A 17,464-nucleotide genomic window follows, 5' to 3' on the forward strand; every position below is an offset into this window, starting at 1 on the left:
ATAAAAATCTTCTCAGCTATACGTAAAATTGATTTTTGGAAGAAAAATCGTACTCAGTCCAAAGTTTTTCTACATACACTGAAAAATATCTCATAAAACCATTAATTTTCTGATTTTTTAAAAATTTTATATAAATATTAGGGCCGGATAAGTAGGAAGCATGATGAACACATCCTGGAAACGTTTCTTAGATGTTTGATATCGATGTATATGTGTAGGATTAATTAGAATCAATCTAGTGATTCCTCAGATATACGGGAGTAAATACAAGAGAAATATAAATGCAAGAGAAATTGAGTAGATTAAATGACAAAATGAGAAAATAAGATTATTATTTATTGCAAATACATTTTTAATTGGAAATATTTTGTTTTATAGGTTTAAAATTTACAATTAAAGCAATCTCAATTAAAAAGTTTTCCTTAATTTACGGTAGCTTTGAATTTACAATCAATGTTGAGGAGGAAGTATTTATTGTACGTAACCCTTCTGAAAAAGAAGGCAAAGAGAAACTGTCAGTCCATTTTATTATTCATAGATTGCATGAATGCAATTAAGAAGAGATTAATATTTCGTCAGAATAATTTTACAGTACATTAATTATTATCACAACCAAAATTCGATCATTGCTACTTACCAAGAAATAAAAATAACTTAAATCTACAACCTCCTTTTTTTGATATAAAAAAGGGGAAAAATAAAAACTGTAAATATATTTCTAACAATAATTAATAATGATTGTGTTGAAATGCTCAGAGATATGATGGCTACTCAGGAACTTGCTTTATTCTACATTCTCTTGTTAATCGACTGATATTTGATAATCTCTTATTTCTGTATTTACTGAATAATTTTTATTATTATTATTTTAATTTAAACCAAGTGAGTTAATTAATTACACGAATGTTGAGAAATCAAAGTTAATTTAGTTTTTATTATTTTTTAGAAACATTTAAAATTAAAATCAGATAAAATTAGTGGTTTATTCTAGTAGATCGCTCAATGGTAGTTGTTCACGGTCATAATATAACGGTTAATGACGTCATTAATTCTGTGAATGTAAACGTACGTTTATTGTAACATTAGAATATTTGTATTAAAGCATAAAGATTTACTTCCCGCTTTACGGTCATAGTTATCACAGATATTTTAGTTGTTAAATTATAAAACAAAGCATAGGCATAGATATTTGAATGTAGAAAGCTATTTTTTATACTATTAAGTAAAGTTTCTGACCGAGGTTTGGTCCATTAGGTACAGTTTTTTTATAAATATATAATGACCACGTATATACTGAGCACAAAGTTGTTTGTAACATAAAATATTAGTTCAGATAATGTCTATTTAATACTTTTAATCCATTTGTTGGTCACTCGCTTTCTACATTTCATTTTCTTTGTAACAAAGAAATAAAGCAACGAAACCGGTGCACATTCACCATTAAACCAATTCATTTATTTTAGTGTATTCGCTCAATACATTTAACTATGTTATTACAGGCATAGTGAAAATAATTTTTACTGAATAAACAAAATCTCAGTTAAGATAAATTTTATATTAAAAGTTAAATTCCCATTGGCACATTTTTCTACCCGAAAATATATATATATATATAATTTTTTTAAATCAACATTGGTTATAATAAAATTATGTAATCTTTTTCTACATGTTAAAAATTACTTAATATTAATATTTTAAATTATTATCTAAAAGTAGTTATAGAATCCTTAAAGTAATTTAAATTTATCTAACCCTGTTTAATTTCTCGTTTAATATAATAAGGGTATTATTTTTCTTCCCAAAATTTGATAAAAGCTCAATCGGATATTGTACAGAAATTCTTAGCTATGTATAATTAAATGCCTTATAAGTTGTACAAATATCTAATACTTTTAAAAACAGTACATTTTTTAGTCCGTATATCACAATAAACTCAAGAATCTTCTACTTTCTCTGTTTAGTAATAAAATAATAATGCAACAGAGAAACCTCTAAAACTTTTGAAGGTAATAAAGTGAACCAAAATTATTTATTATTAAATACATGATCCTCTACTGTATAATAACCGATTTGGAAGCTATATTTGTTTCCTTGTGTTTGTAATTATCATTTTAGTAATAAGTTTCAGGAGTTATTTGTAACAATCATTGGGTAATATGTAAGGAAAGTTTATCCTTTTTGAAAAATCTTTACTTCGAGTTGAGCGCATAATCAAGATTTAGCGGAAAAGAGTAGGAATAGAGAACTCTCATGCTATGAAAGGGAGAGAATATTAGAAAATATTATAATGGAGAAAAAGAATTTTAGTGGATGAATGAAATAGTTTTACTTTTGTGATTGTGTCTGTCTTCTTTTAGTGCATATCATCATGTTTTAAGTAAAACTGTCCATTTAATCTTATAAAATTCTATGAATTGTTTTTATTTTCTATATTAGCTAATTTCTCTAGGCATTCTGCATTATTATATTAATAGAAAAACTTAACCTCAACAGTATTATAACTATTTTTCATTGAAAATTTCAGTAGTCTGGGTATATACCATTCGCAATTTATGATTGATAATTTAATAACTTTGGAGAACGGTTCTTTAAGGATAATAAACTAAAGGAGTGTTCTAACCCCAGATATTTTCCGATGCGAAATTATTATTCAGAAATAAGTTACTAAAATGATAACATGCTTACAGTTAGTTTTAAAACGTTGTCTTGACACTATACAGAGCAGTTTTAGAAATAAAGCAGTTCTCATTTTACCTATATATATATATATATATATATATTTTTTTTTTTTTTTACCTACATATATATATTATTTTAATGAAATTTTCAGATTGATTTTTTCTTGGTAATAATACACACAAAAAAAAAATTAAATAACACTCAAAAATACGCTGGGGGTCGGTTACTACTTTATAATTTTTTTCTGTTTTAACCACTAAATTTCAAATTGGTAAAAAAAAACTAGAATAATGTTATTCTATCTTAATATTTTTAATAGCTATTATGTAAAATATTTTTTGATATTTTCACAACTTTTTACAGATATTAAGATTTAAATTACGGCAGAGAATTTTGTACAAGATTCTTTGTCATCATGTAAAGTTGTCGACTACGTTGTTTATTTTAACCGTAAATTTTTCCAGCAGATAACATTAAAACTTAAGCAATGATTAAATTTAAGATCAAAACATAAATAAATATGCCCGCTTTACTAACTCGTCAATGGAATTAAACAGCAATAAGATGATCCTCAGTAACTGAGGTTACAACAGTCTCAGTTTATACTTTAGCTGATATTTACCAGAAATGTTTTATAAAGATATACTACTTCTTTTAGGAAATGAGGCATGATCCACATAAATTAAAAAAAAATATAATCTAGCCAACAATATTTTTTAAGAGTCAAGTTAAATGTTTCCTTATGTATTAATGAATCGGCCAGAATCGTGTTTACCTCTGACGGACGATGTTATGTATATATTTTATGTGATCCTGTTCAGCAAACGTGGTTAATTGTCTATGAAATTTAATATTCGTTTTTAAACAATGTTGTGCAAGCACTAAATTTAACCGATTCAGAAAAAAATCGTAGAGTTTACTGGACTCTTACACGTATCAGCTCGGTAAATTGGATTGTGCTCATTTAAAAATGATAAAGATGTTTTTAATTTACAATAATACAATTTAATTATATCAAAATAATATTAAACTTCTCCACACTCTTTTTTTTTTTTAAATACCTGTTTGTGTTAAATTTTCTTCCTCTAAAAAGAAGTTAATTAGAACAAAAAAATCTTTAGAACAATAAAAAAATATCTGATGTGGACACCACATGACTTTGATTTTAACTTTTTCTAATAACTTTAATTTTTTCACGTTTTTTTTATTTTTATTGTTATTATTGAATTATTATTTGTTGTAAATTGTTTTTACAATCAGAGGTTAATAATTAAGAATAAATCAATATATTTAAATTAAAAAAAGGTAGAAAAAAAGGAGATGAAGTCTGATTCGAACCGATGTGCCTTCCCCTTACAAGATCCAAATTCTTCTTTAATTAAAATTTCGTTTGGCTATAACTTTAGAACCAATGAAAATAAGTACCACTTATATCGTTGAAAAGCTCTCAATGAGGGCTTATTTCTGCAGTTAAGAAAAGTCCAAAATCCAAAATTTCAACATCCTACGGCTAATTGTTTTTGAGTTATGCAACATAAATACTTACGTACGTACATACAGACGTCACGCCAAAACTAGTCAAAATGGATTCAAGAATGGTTAAAATGGATATTTCTGTTGAAATGTGAAAACCGAAATTTTTCGCGATCACAATACTTCCTTTACTTCGAAGAAGGAAGTAAAAATAATTAAATAAATCTCTTTCTTCTTCTTTCTCGCTTTTGATATATTTGGAAAGTTTTAATACTGGTTAAGCCTTACTTTCATTAATAATTTCAGACGTATGCATAAAATTTGAATAAAGAGTAAAAGTAATTTTTTTTCAATTATAATACTTATACGATTTTTTATTAAAATTTTTATTTCCTATTGTCGTTTAAAAACGAAAGAATATAAAGATGCATTATATGAATAGGTAAAGCGATTATTTAACCAATAATGAATGATAAAAACCAAAAATCTCTTTCAAGCATTAGTCTACTAAGGTTTATTCTAGCTGATGTGGGAAAACTTTGGTGAACCTAGCCATGGACCTAGCAAACGTGCCGCTATGCCTCCTTTATCGGAGAAAAAGGAAGAGTCGTCGAAGCTGAAACGGATAGAAGAAAGAATGACCAAGGAGAAGCTCGTCATAGGACAAACTCTAAAGGAAATAGGGGAAGTATTTAGCTCTATTGTTACTAAAATAGAGGAGTAGAAGGGAACTGGAAAGAATTCGAAGCAAAAAGCACAAATGTGGATCCAAGTTCGAGTTAGAAAACTAAGATTCCTAATTGACTTGGTGGTAAGGAAAGTGGGCGGTACCGTGGGTACGTGGAGGGATTGCGATTTGCAGGATATAAAGGTCGGTCAAGGAGACCTTGAAAACGGCGCAAAAATCCATTAGTGATGTGGCGAAAGAAGACTAAAGAGCTGTTCTGGACAAAAAGGAGGATGAAATAGTTTCATCGACGGCATTTAAGGCGGAGGTAGTGGAAAAGCTGAAGCTGCGAAAGGAGGGTCTAAAGATTCTTAGTATGAGGGAAAATACGAAAGAAGTAAATATAATACCAAGATAAGAAGAAAAAAATTAAGGCAAGCAAATTGTTCGATGGACTCACGAGACTTAACTTAGTCAAGTCTAAGTTAGAAAAGGAACTGCGGCCGCGGATGACTGTATCTGATGTGGCAAGGGACTTGGCGAAAAATTATGTGATAGAGGCCATTCCGACACAGATTTCAGATTTGCAATCAGGAAGGAGAGCTTCCGACATATCGGGGCAACGTCGATGAGCAAAGACACTTCGATGGAAACAATATTGAAATATTGATATGACATTATTGAAGGATACAAATGTGACAGTGAGCGGTTGGAAAGTTGTGGAAGAGAGTAATAGTGACCACAGAATAAACCTTTCCAATGTAGAAGTGGGTGCTACTCAAAAAGAGAGTGTTGGTATTGGAAACAAGACTGGATAAAGAAAGGTTCTTAATTAGAAACGTAGACTGAAGAAAGTTGAACCTTGGCTTCCGTCAGCAACTGAAGAGCGCTTGTTGGTAAAGTAAACAAAGATCTCGCGCAAAATTTCATGGAATTATACCAGATAAAGCTACTCCAAGGGCTACGGAAAGGGAAAAGTTGCGTTTTGGTGGGAATAGCAACTTTTTCCCCACCACTTCTTGCTCGCTGCTAGAGATGCAGTAAGAAGGAATAGAAGAAATGCACAAGAATGAGAAACAGTCCGGCGTGAATGGAAATGAGAATATAGAACATCCAGTAATGAGTACTATAATGTGATGAGAATTGTAAAACGAGATTCCTGACACACATTCATTAAGGACCAGGGTAATAAGGACCCATGCGGAACAGTTTATCGGCTGATCACTGGCAAGCAAAAGGAGGATATTCTTTTAACGGCTATGGAAATCCAAGGATTGATAGTTTCCGACAAGCGTTTGGGTTAATGGAATTGCTAGATCAACAGCCGTCTGATGATAACGAGTTCGAGTAAAGAGAATATCACAGAATAATTCGCGGTAGTGTATTCGACTTTCAATCGTGAAGCCACTCGGACTCAATCGCAGAAGACGAAGTTGGTGCAGCAATAGCGTCACTAAAGAATTGAAAAGACCCTGGGTTTAATAGCATAACTCTGGAATAGGTGAAAGCGGCTTTTCCACATTGTAAGAATAAATTTGTAAGTCTATACTTCATTGAAGAGTGGCGAATCTCCTGCGAGCTGAAAATTTTGAATCATTAAGATATTATATAAGGGACAAGGGAAAGATCTGATCTCGCCAAACTCGTTTCGGCCCCTGACATTAGGGAAGTTATATGAGAAAGTTCTTTCCAATAAGATATATGGAAACATGAATGAAAAAATCTCAGATCGTCAGTACGGTTTTCGGCCTGTTAGGCGTGCTGAAAATGCGGTATCATCGTTGTTTAAAAAAGTGAAACAAGCGGAAGACAGTTTCGTGTTATGCATATTTCCTGATAACTCGGAAGCATTCAACCGAATGTGGTAGCCTTCAGAATTGTATAAGTTTGGGAGATGAGAAGTGACTTGGAAAGAGTACAATTTCCTGAGCTATTTCAAAGAAAGGGAAATAATACTGAGGCATGGATAAGCGGATGGAAGAAACAGTTAAGTAGAGAATGCCGTCGAGAAAGTGTGATGGGTTCGTTAATGTCGATCGCGGAGTTAGATTTATTTCTACGCTAAGGTTGCCGGAAGGATGTAGGCTGAGAGCTTGTGGAGATGACGTCCAGCTAACTATGGAATCAAATTCCAAGATACAGTTGGAAGAGCGAGCCAGTCGAGCGATAGAGATATTAAGGAAATGGAGGTAGCAGCAGAAGAAGATCTTCAATGCTAAGAAAATAATTATGATGATGTTAAAAGATGCCCTGCAGAGAAAGCCGTTTGTAAAGATAGGAGGAGGAACATTAAGTGTGCCAAAACATTTAGGTACTGTAGTAGATGAGCGGAGGGAACACAAGGAGCATGTGACACAAGTCAGAAGTACAGCTTTCGACGCATTTAACAAGGTCGACCGGGTAGTTAATTACCGGTGCAGGGGGGGGGGGTCTTGTTTTCTTGAAGCTAAGAATATTGTATAAGGACTTGGCGAAAGGAATAATGTTGTGTGGGGCGTCGGACTTACAGGACGGACTTGGTACACTTCAGGAAGATCCCGTTGAGTGGGCAACAATTGATTCTGTTGATAGTAATAAAAGGCTGTAGGACCATCTCGGGGGACGCAGTTTGTGTGATTGCGGGTGTGAAACTACTTGATATAACAAATGGAAAGAAAGAAATAAGATCAGGGAACTGAGGAATCGGGTACGTGTAGAGATGAAAAGACGGCACAGCAACGTAAAGAAAGAATTATCGAAGAAGATTTTGCCAAATGGCAATTCAAATGGAATAAAACGACTAAGGGAAGATACATATATAGATCTTCTCAGATGTTCGGGAGAGATGTAGATGGAAGTGGCTTATGGTGGATCACTACTTAACGCAGTCATTGACAGGACGTGGTAATTTCAATAGCAAGCTCAGGGTTTAGATTGGTGCCGAGTCCGAATTTTGTTGTCTGTGGAGTTGAAAAAACGGTGGAACGTATGCTCCTTTTGTGTGAATCCTTCGAAGAAGAAACAGGTCAGTTCAACATTATGGCGGTAATTGCGAGAGATAAATGTAAGAATTAGGTTAAAAGATATCTGTAATGATAAGACAGCGTAAAATAAGTTTAATAGGTATGTAAATGAGATTCTAGCTAATAAAAAAAAAACCACTAGGTTCTAAGAAAAATCTCCGTAGGCGCGACTTGAAAACGTCCTCTGTTAAGGAAGATTTCTGACTCACGTTCCCAGTTAGGAAATAGAATTTAATACATTAGGACTTTAGATGATGAACGCATAGAATAGATGAACGCATAGACTTTAGGATATACGCATAGAAAGTAGGAATTAGAAAACAAAGTAGCCACAGAATAAAACATCAACCGATAGAAGTATGAAATAGCTTTAAGAGAAAACAAATAAATTAAAAACTTTTAAACGGACCACACAGCAAATATAAAGTCATGATAAGAAGAAAAAGAGTACTGAAGAAACGGAACATCAAAAGAACAGAAGGAAAGAAGAAACAGAGGAAGAAAAGAAAAGACTCGAAATCTTAAAGTCTAAAATGAAGGCGAAATATTAGCGCAATACTACGCGTAAAAATACCCGAGGGGGGACAGAGAATTAGCGATTGATAGGCAATATGCATATCATTCGAGCTTTCGAGGAAGGCTTAGGGGGGAATATCTTTGCTCAATGCTAAGTACACTGGTAAACAAGGTATGAGAGCTTAAAAGGATTGCTGACAAAAGCTTATGGCTTAAAAGTAGCAGGCGCGGAGGACTACCGAAATAGTCCATGGTGGGAGCCTCTAAACATCATTAAAAGTGTTTTGAATTCTGTCATTAATATAAAGTTACACATGGTGTATAAGGCAGTCATTTATGCCTGACCCAAAACCGATAGTCAGATATTAAAATTAATAGACCGATACCGAACACAAGCTGCTAAATGAAAATAGAGTAGACATTTGCAATAGTAATCAGCACCCTATGACAGGCTTACTTGGTAAATGAATAGTCAAGTGGTTTTCCACAACCTTCTTCTCTGAGCCGCTAACACCACGTTAAGAACATATTGCGTTAGTTTAAGTGAAGAAGCTTATGTAGCATAGCTCAACTAGAACAGCAGAAAGTTGCCTCATTTGTATAAGTGAAAGGGTCGTCAGTCATCAATCACGAGCGAACAAATTTAACTTAACATTGTCATACAATATATTTACCTGCACACAGTCTTCGTAAAAAAAAAATCTTGTTTATTTCTCTATACTATGATCGTGGTTGAAATGCAGTACCGTGAGAATAAAAACCATACAATAGATTACATTAATTTTTAGAGGATTAAATTGTGCCTTATAATCAAATACTGTATTATTTAATGATTATTTATATGAAAAAAATGAATGGTTTATTCATTATTTTTCTTTAAAAAAAAATTGATCATGTCACTTCTCTCTTTATAGTAAATCGGACTTCACAATTAAACACAGAATTTGGGAAGAAGAAAATAAATATAAATCATATGCTTAAAAAAGAATTAAAAACTATCTCAGAAGAAATCAAAACGTCTAAAGATTTGATATTTTAAAATGTATTTATAAAACACCCATTTACATTTACTACAAAAAATAAAAAATAAATACGAAATAAAAACTATATGATAAGTTAAATATACAGTAAAATCATTAAAAAAGATTGTATTTATAAAAAACAATTTTAAAAAGAAGGAAAAGAAAATGTACGCTCATGGATAGGTTATGTATTTAAGCATGTCTAAATGTGTGAAAGAACGAGGTATTTCGAGTATGCTTGATTCAATGTGGAACATCCGTTCGGTTTAAATGATCTTAAAAATTAAATTAAGTATACAGGTTCATCGTTTTTTAGAGCATTCGAGAAAAGTCATTGATTCTACATAAACATCTGTAAGTTGATAAAAAATTATCAATGTGTTATAATTTTTTAACAGACATGTTTCTCAGACATTTCATAAATTCTTTTCTCCTCTATCTATCACGGCACACTTTGTAAAAAAAACAGACTTAAAAAAATATTAGTTACCATAAATTACCATCGCTGGTAATTCATTCTAAAAAAATTAGAATTTAGTACGTAATATTGTACCATATAATTACATATTAATTACAGGAAACTATTTTGTTCCATTCACACGTAATAGTTTTATAATTTCTATTCACAAAGCAAAATACATCGAAGTCAGTAATCCTATCATTTTTATATTTAGAATATTCGTTTCCACTAAAATTACGGCCAACAAGTTGTTACGTAATATCACGGATTGTTTAAAAATATTTCTTTCGTTGTCAGATAATACTGATGTACCATGAATGTCATCCGTATAATTTCGATACCCTTTCACTGGCAATGAAAATTACTTACAGATCTATGCTTTAGCTTTCTGTTAGAGGTATTCTTGACCTATTTGATGACAGGCATGCTTAAGTTAAATAATAATGAAAATAATAATACTCTAATAATAATGATTATTGTTTAACTTTATTATTATTATCATTATTATTTGACTATATATATATATATATATATATATATATATACATATGAATATTTTTTTGGGTTCTGCTTTCCGATGAGTCTGAGGAACTCCATTTAAGGGCGGAGTGGAGTGTCAGACTTGCTAACAAGTTCCGCTAGATGTTATTAAGAGAGCGTATGTGTGCCTGCTTCCTACCGACCAAACTTCATATCTGACTGATCCTCCCCTCTCGGGGTCGGATACACAATTAAGCATTGCACGTCCCGGGGAGGTGCCTTTGGGCCAGAGGGATCCAGAGTCTACTTGCTTCATCACCGACGCCCATCCAAGCAAGCGCGGACGAATGACAGCTCCGCAGAGCGCAATCTTTCACTTTCTGACCCTCCGGTCATGTTCTTCCGCCACAGTCTGAGGACTTTGTATTGTGGTACTCTCTAGAAGATCCAACTGAAACCATCCATCGGTTCCTATCTTCTCGGACTTTGGTTTGCAGGACCCATGCCACGAATCCTGCGACTATTTCAAAGTGGTACTGGCTTTTCTACATGGTGCCTATTATGATATTACTATAATCTGCCCCGTGACTGCAACGCAGCGGCAACATTCCTCCTCCCACCTCGAGCATTGAAGAATGACATGTTCAAGAGTGTCAAGTTCTTTGCAGTATGGGCACAGAGGATCCTCCGCTCTTCTCCTTTCATGTAGATAGGAGCGGAAGGCCCCATGTCCAGTCAGGAATTGGGTGAGCCAGAACACCAGCTCACCAAAATCCCTCCGGCTCACAGCTCTATACATGGAATTAAGCGATGCGTCCACCTCTCCGTAGTGGACGCATCCTACCTGGCCTGCCAGTCTCTGGCGATTGTCGCTCTTATCTCCTCCTTAGGCTTCCCCTGATAATATTTCCGTCATAGACGATGTTCCATAATAGGAGCCCCAAAACAGAGTCCTGGGGCACCCTGAACGTTGCTTGAAACCACAAGTCCGTGGATCCAAGCCTGTATATTAACTTCTGCTCACTGACGTAGTATTCAAGTAATCTTCTCAAGTACCCGCTAACGCCTCACTTCCTCAATACCCGGAAGATGGAGCTCCAATTGGAGTTAAAGGCGTTGCGGACATCCAGGAGCACAATTACAGGAATGCGTCTCGTTCTCCAGTATCTCTACCTGCTTGGTTTTCTCTCTTCATCACTTCATCGACCGTATCAACCGTCGATCGCCTTCGTCGGAAACCGAATTATTTCCGTGGAAGTTTCCGTTTCTGATGATCTCTTCCCGAAGCCTGGCCTCTATCATCATCTCGTACAGTTTCGTTAAATTAATTACTAAACATATAGGCCTGAGTGAGGTTGACCCCTCTCTTGCCCCAGGCTTTTGCACAAGAATTAGCCTCGACCGCTTCCAAGATTCGGACATCCGTCCTTGACATTTTATTAAAAACTCGGAGGACCTCCGGCGGCGCTTCTTCTACTAAAATATGAACAGTTTAAATAATGACCGAGAATAATAATAATGACTGAGAATGTTACACAAATGTCACAGCCAAAATTTTATCAGCAGATTAAAAATGCTGGAGTAACTTTTAAAACTCATTTCAAGAATTTTGTTGTGCCTTTTTAATTCTGATTTTACGAGGTTAGACAAACTGAAAATAAAAGACTAAACTGACTCACGATTTCTAATGATTACAGAAATATCTTTTAAAACTAATATTTTAAAATTACTTAACAAAGACCTAAAATAAAGTTTAACGTGCTCACTTTCACCCAATAAACGGAATGTTTCCGTCCGCTCCAACAATAAGGAGTTGAATAGGCAATATGGATTTCACTCTTCCAACGGCTTCACTATTAATTACTACTCTGTTAAATACTCTAGAAATTCTACTTATTTGCTTCCACGTCGCGATCTCTTTAGACAAGGATAATATAAAATTAATGATGAACGCAAGTGTGAAAATTATTTTTAACAAATGACAATTGCTAACGAACTATCTTTAATAATTTTTAAATTGTAAACTAACTAAAATTTATCGATATTATTTTAAACAATAATTTCGGATTTGTCTTTTTTAAATATAAAGATTTTATGTTAAATAAAATTGATAAGGCTATTTATAAAATGTCTTTATACAATTTTTTTTTGTATAAATTATGTAAATATTTTATCATTTTAAACGATCCCTATATCCTCCACACACTTTGTTAATAATTAGTAGTTTTTTTAACTCTAATATTTCTTTCTCTTACTATTTGGAATTATCAATAACTAACGATGATAAAGAAACCAGTAGTACAATTGCTTTGATTAATACTCTAAATGATGACTTTCTAATAATATTAGTGACTGGGTGAACTGTTATTATAATAATAAATTTCAATATAAAAGCAATAAAGTTGCTTTGCAATCGAATTCAATTAAACAAAAAGTTCCCAATTTGGCTCAGTATGTATTTTTATTTTTTTATTTGTATTTTTTTATTTTTTTTTATTATGTATTTGCAAGTCTTACACTTCACCACATAGACAATTTCGAAGACATTATTATTTTTTAGACAAAGTTACTTTACTGCTCCCTTGATAGTTCCTCTTCTCGAAATATTCTTAAGGTAAAGATTGCTTTTAACGGAAAATCACATTTTTACATTATCAATTTGAAAAAGTTTTTTGTCATCAACGTTGTTCAATATATTTAGCATAATGAAAAAAATAGTTGTATTAACAAAAGGTTATTACTACGTCTAGACAAAGTTAGTAGTAGTAGTAGTAGTAGTAGTAGTAGTAGTAGTAGTAGTAGTAGTAGTAGTAGTAGTAGTAGTAGTAGTAGTAGTAGTAGTAGTAATAGTAATAATAATAATAATAATAATAATAATAATAACAATAATTTATTTATTTTATTTTATACAATAGAACAGTAAAGAATTGTTATATCGAAAAATAAAGACAAGTTAATTTAATATAATAATAAATAATACACTGACACTTGATAAGCTTGATAACCATATGAAAATTTAAGAAACTTAGGGGAGGAAATAGGTATTTCTGCAAAAATATTTCTGCATTCCATAGGGTTATAGCTCACGCTTTAAATTCTCCTGTTAAATGTTTACAGGAACAAATAAATATATGATTTTGTTTAAAATCAGTTTTGAAATTCATTTTGTTTTGAAATCAGGATTAAAAAAATTCGTACTTTACATTTATCTGCTGTAAGAAAACTTATGTAGTAATTTATGCGTGATTAGAAAAATTATTTTTTTTTTTTATCTTGAAGAGTTAATAGATTCAAATTCTTTAGAAATATTTCTCAGATATAAGGGAAAACAATTGGAATAAAAAAATAATATCTTTCGAGTCTAAATTAAAATATAAGTAATATATGTAAATCTTTACAAAGAAAAATGTCATATTTAAACTACGACCTACGACTTATTCTTAAACATTAACTTTAGACGTTAAAATATAATAAATGTTAATAATGGTTTGATCAATTATTTAAAATCAAATAATACTCCGTATATAATAACAATTGACTGATTTAAGTTTTTGTTCTTGAATGGCAATGGCATATATTTTAGACAATACCGAACAACTTCCTGTGACGTAGAAATTTTGCTTATTTTACAACATAAAGTCATGTTGACAATATTTGACCTCATTACATAGTAAAACTCGGTATTTAACAAGAATAAGTTGTATTTAACGCAATCATATTTACATCCGGTGTCAAGAACTTTAAATATTATTAATAACATTAAGTTAATATAATTTTAATATTGTGTAAAATTATTTAATTTCTTTAAATTATTTACATTATTAAAATTATTTTGTATGCAATATCGTATAAACGCCAAGTATAATAATAATAATAATTTTATTTGTTTTTTTTATTTCTTTATACATTTTTTGAGTTGAATGATAAAATTTCCTCTAAAATACAATAAGCTTTTTGAGGAATTACAAACAAAACTATTTCTATTTGATCTATAATATTAATTAAAATACAGTATTTTTATAATATGCAATAACATATTGAGTCTTTTTAGATATTTTCTTATTGGAATAAAATTTGTCTTATGTTATAAAAATATTGTCTTTACAAAGAAAATTATTTCAGTGTTAATGTCTAAAATGAACATGAATATAAACTAATTTTGCATTCAAATCAAAACTCTGTATTCCGACAGATGGAACAAAAGTTTAAAAGGTTAAGCTAATGCCAGAAAGTGATGTCTCAATTCAGTCTTCTATCTAGAAAAGCCATTTATAGTTCTAAAATGAATCGGCAGTTCATTTAGATAATAATAATAATAATATGAATTACTTGTTGCTGAAATAATATTTAACTACCGCTTACTTTGTTTTTAGCTACCTTTATTTTCTAATATTGAAATCTGATATTTTAGATTAAAGAAAAGATAGATGAAAGAAATTACTTATCTTGAATTTTTTATTTTTTTATTATTGTAGTAATTTAAGTATTTTTTGTAGTAAAGATTATTTTATTCGTATATAAATTTTATGTAAATATAAGACAGCTAAATATGTATATATATTTTACTATTATAATATTATCAGCAAACCAAGATCACGTTCGGCAATACTGTAAAGCATACAAGATGTGCAAGATTTTGTTTTAAAATAAAATCATACGATGGCTGCTAACTTTTATCACCTCTGTCAGCCGTCAGAAATTTCATAACTATATTAACGAAATTTAATGAGAAAGAACAGTGCTCAAACAGATAAGGTAGAATTTCTACTGTTAATATTAATAAAAATGTATATTTAAAGTATTTATATACATTGCGTGTTTTATGTAAAAAAATTCATAAAGATTGTTCAAAAGCCAGAATTACGTAAATGTTAAAGTTTCTTATCAAGTTTAGCCTTTTAATTCAACATTGCATACCTACTCCGTAGACTGATTATTTATAATATATATCATTACCCTACATATTTTGCTTTTATGTTTTTTGAATAAATAATAGCCTTTAATTAGTGATTTAATAAAAAAATTAAATTATTTATTGTATCGTATAAATCTCTATTATTTTAATACTTATGTAAATAGTCAAAATTTTCAAATTGTTCCTTGTCAGTCTTCATCTGCATGGATAATAAGAATTAATAGCAATTAATTTATTAGTACATAGAAAAAATATATTTATTACTTTCATAGTTAAACGCTCAATCCTTAAACCGGTTAATACGGTACAGAAAACATAATCATAAAATTATGTTTTAAATGAATTTTAAACTTTATATAAATAAATGATTTCAAGATGAAAAGAGATAAGACAGTTTAATTTTGTTATAAAAAGTGTTTAAAAGCCTTGAATAATTAAACGTCAATTATCAAAAGCTTTTAAGTATATAAAAGTTTAAAGATTCAGTTTCAAAGAATATATGTGTACATTTAAAAATTTACCGAAAACTTAGAATTGTTGTACAGAAAACTTCGAATACCTCTTTGAGGCACAGATTTTAAATAAGCCAATGAAGATTATGTGTTTTACTTTTTTTAAGCCATATGGCTATAAGAACATGTAATACCGTGCAAAATATTTTTTATTACTATTACTTACCCTTATCAGAGAAGGTGCCAGTTGTACCACCGTGCCTGGTGGACAATCTAGACTAGGGGAATAAAAAATGACAAAATTCATAAGATATTATAAAATTTTAATTTATTTTATAACAATAATACTTCAAATTAAAAATAAATTTAGACATATGAATTTGATATAACTGAAAACAATTTTTTGCTTTGCTTAGGCAAAGAGGAATTGACATTGTAAGCGCAATTCCTAGGCTTTTTCTTTGAGGTAGCCCCATAGAAAAAAATCCGCCGCAGTCAAATCTGGAGATCTTTGTGGCCACAAGCCTTGATCGATAACACGATTACCAAAGAATTCCTCAACGAAATCAGAAGTTGAACCTGCGTAGTGCGATCTCGCACCGTCATGAAGTAGCCAGCAGTGTCTGTCTTCCTCTTCCAAGAGTGCGATGAACTGAAATAAAATATCCTGATATCGTTCTGCATTAATGGTGTACTCGAAAAAAATAGGACCGATTATTTTCTTCCGCGATATCGCGCACCACACGCCCAACTTCTCCGAGTGTAATTGTTTTTCGTGATAAACGTGGGGATTTTCAGCGCTCCAAATTCTACTGTTTTGGCTGTTTACGTAGCCATCCAAATTTTCCGAATGTGTCTGGCTTTTGTGCTGCACAACGCACACCTCCTATATGTTCCTCTTTCAGGTTGATTGGCGTTGTTTGTGCTTATATTTCTGGGGACTTGTGGTTTATTTTTCTTTATAAGTGCTCTTATAATGATCTTCAAATGATCGCGAAGGACGGCGGGCGACAAACGACGCATGGACCTATTAACTAGAAATACTGCGCCCGAAATCTTTTAGAGACATTTTTTCAACACCTACCTCCTTCCATATGATATAAATATTTACAATGGAAGCGTCAACTAAGTGCCAAAAGATTCGTAACCACCAACCTTTACTGCGTCGATCAATTTCATTGTTGCATGGTGGTATAAAATTTATACCATCACTTTTAATGTTAATTATTGAACTAAATATAATAAAAAAAAGTAAAAGTGTAGAGTACTTACATTTTTGTACGAATATTTTGTGTGTTTATATTCACACTAAACAATTTTGCCACTTCAGTAACAAATAATAGCAGTTAGTAAAACTCACTCTCACATAACCACGGTTACAAAATGGCATAATTATGAAAGCACAATAAATAAGCTGGCCAAATCGATCGGGATCTACTCAAAAAAACCCCATAAAAACTGCTCAGCTAAGTGGTTGGTGACATATACCATCGTTTAAAAAAAGGAAAAAGTTTAAAAAGGTGGTAAAATTAAAGTACCACCGTGCCTCAAAGAGATACAGAATTATATGTTGACTAATTCTGAATGAAGAATGCTATAAGTTAAATGAGTACTGAGACATTGCTTAAGACATAAAATAATGTCTAAAGAGTAGTATTCCAAGATATACTGTAATCGTACAGTGTAGTACGACATGACGTTCCATGACATCTTGCAGTGTGGAACTTGTAATACAGGGTGTCCCATAAACCCAACCCAACCTTATATTGGTAGGTATTGAAATAATAAAAAGGCATGT

The 17,464-nt window shown here is 31.5% G+C and overlaps 1 protein-coding gene across 5 annotated transcripts in view; it reads left to right on the forward strand.

Annotated features, from left to right (window-relative positions):
* Positions 1-17,464, forward strand: part of sona (sol narae metalloprotease) — a 337,919-nt gene that overhangs the window by 193,800 nt on the left and 126,655 nt on the right. The gene's annotated exons all lie outside the window — the stretch shown is intronic.

This window comes from Lycorma delicatula, chromosome 1 (genome assembly GCF_047948215.1).
Source record: "Lycorma delicatula isolate Av1 chromosome 1, ASM4794821v1, whole genome shotgun sequence".
In the NCBI taxonomy this organism is placed as follows: Eukaryota; Metazoa; Arthropoda; class Insecta; order Hemiptera; family Fulgoridae; genus Lycorma; species Lycorma delicatula.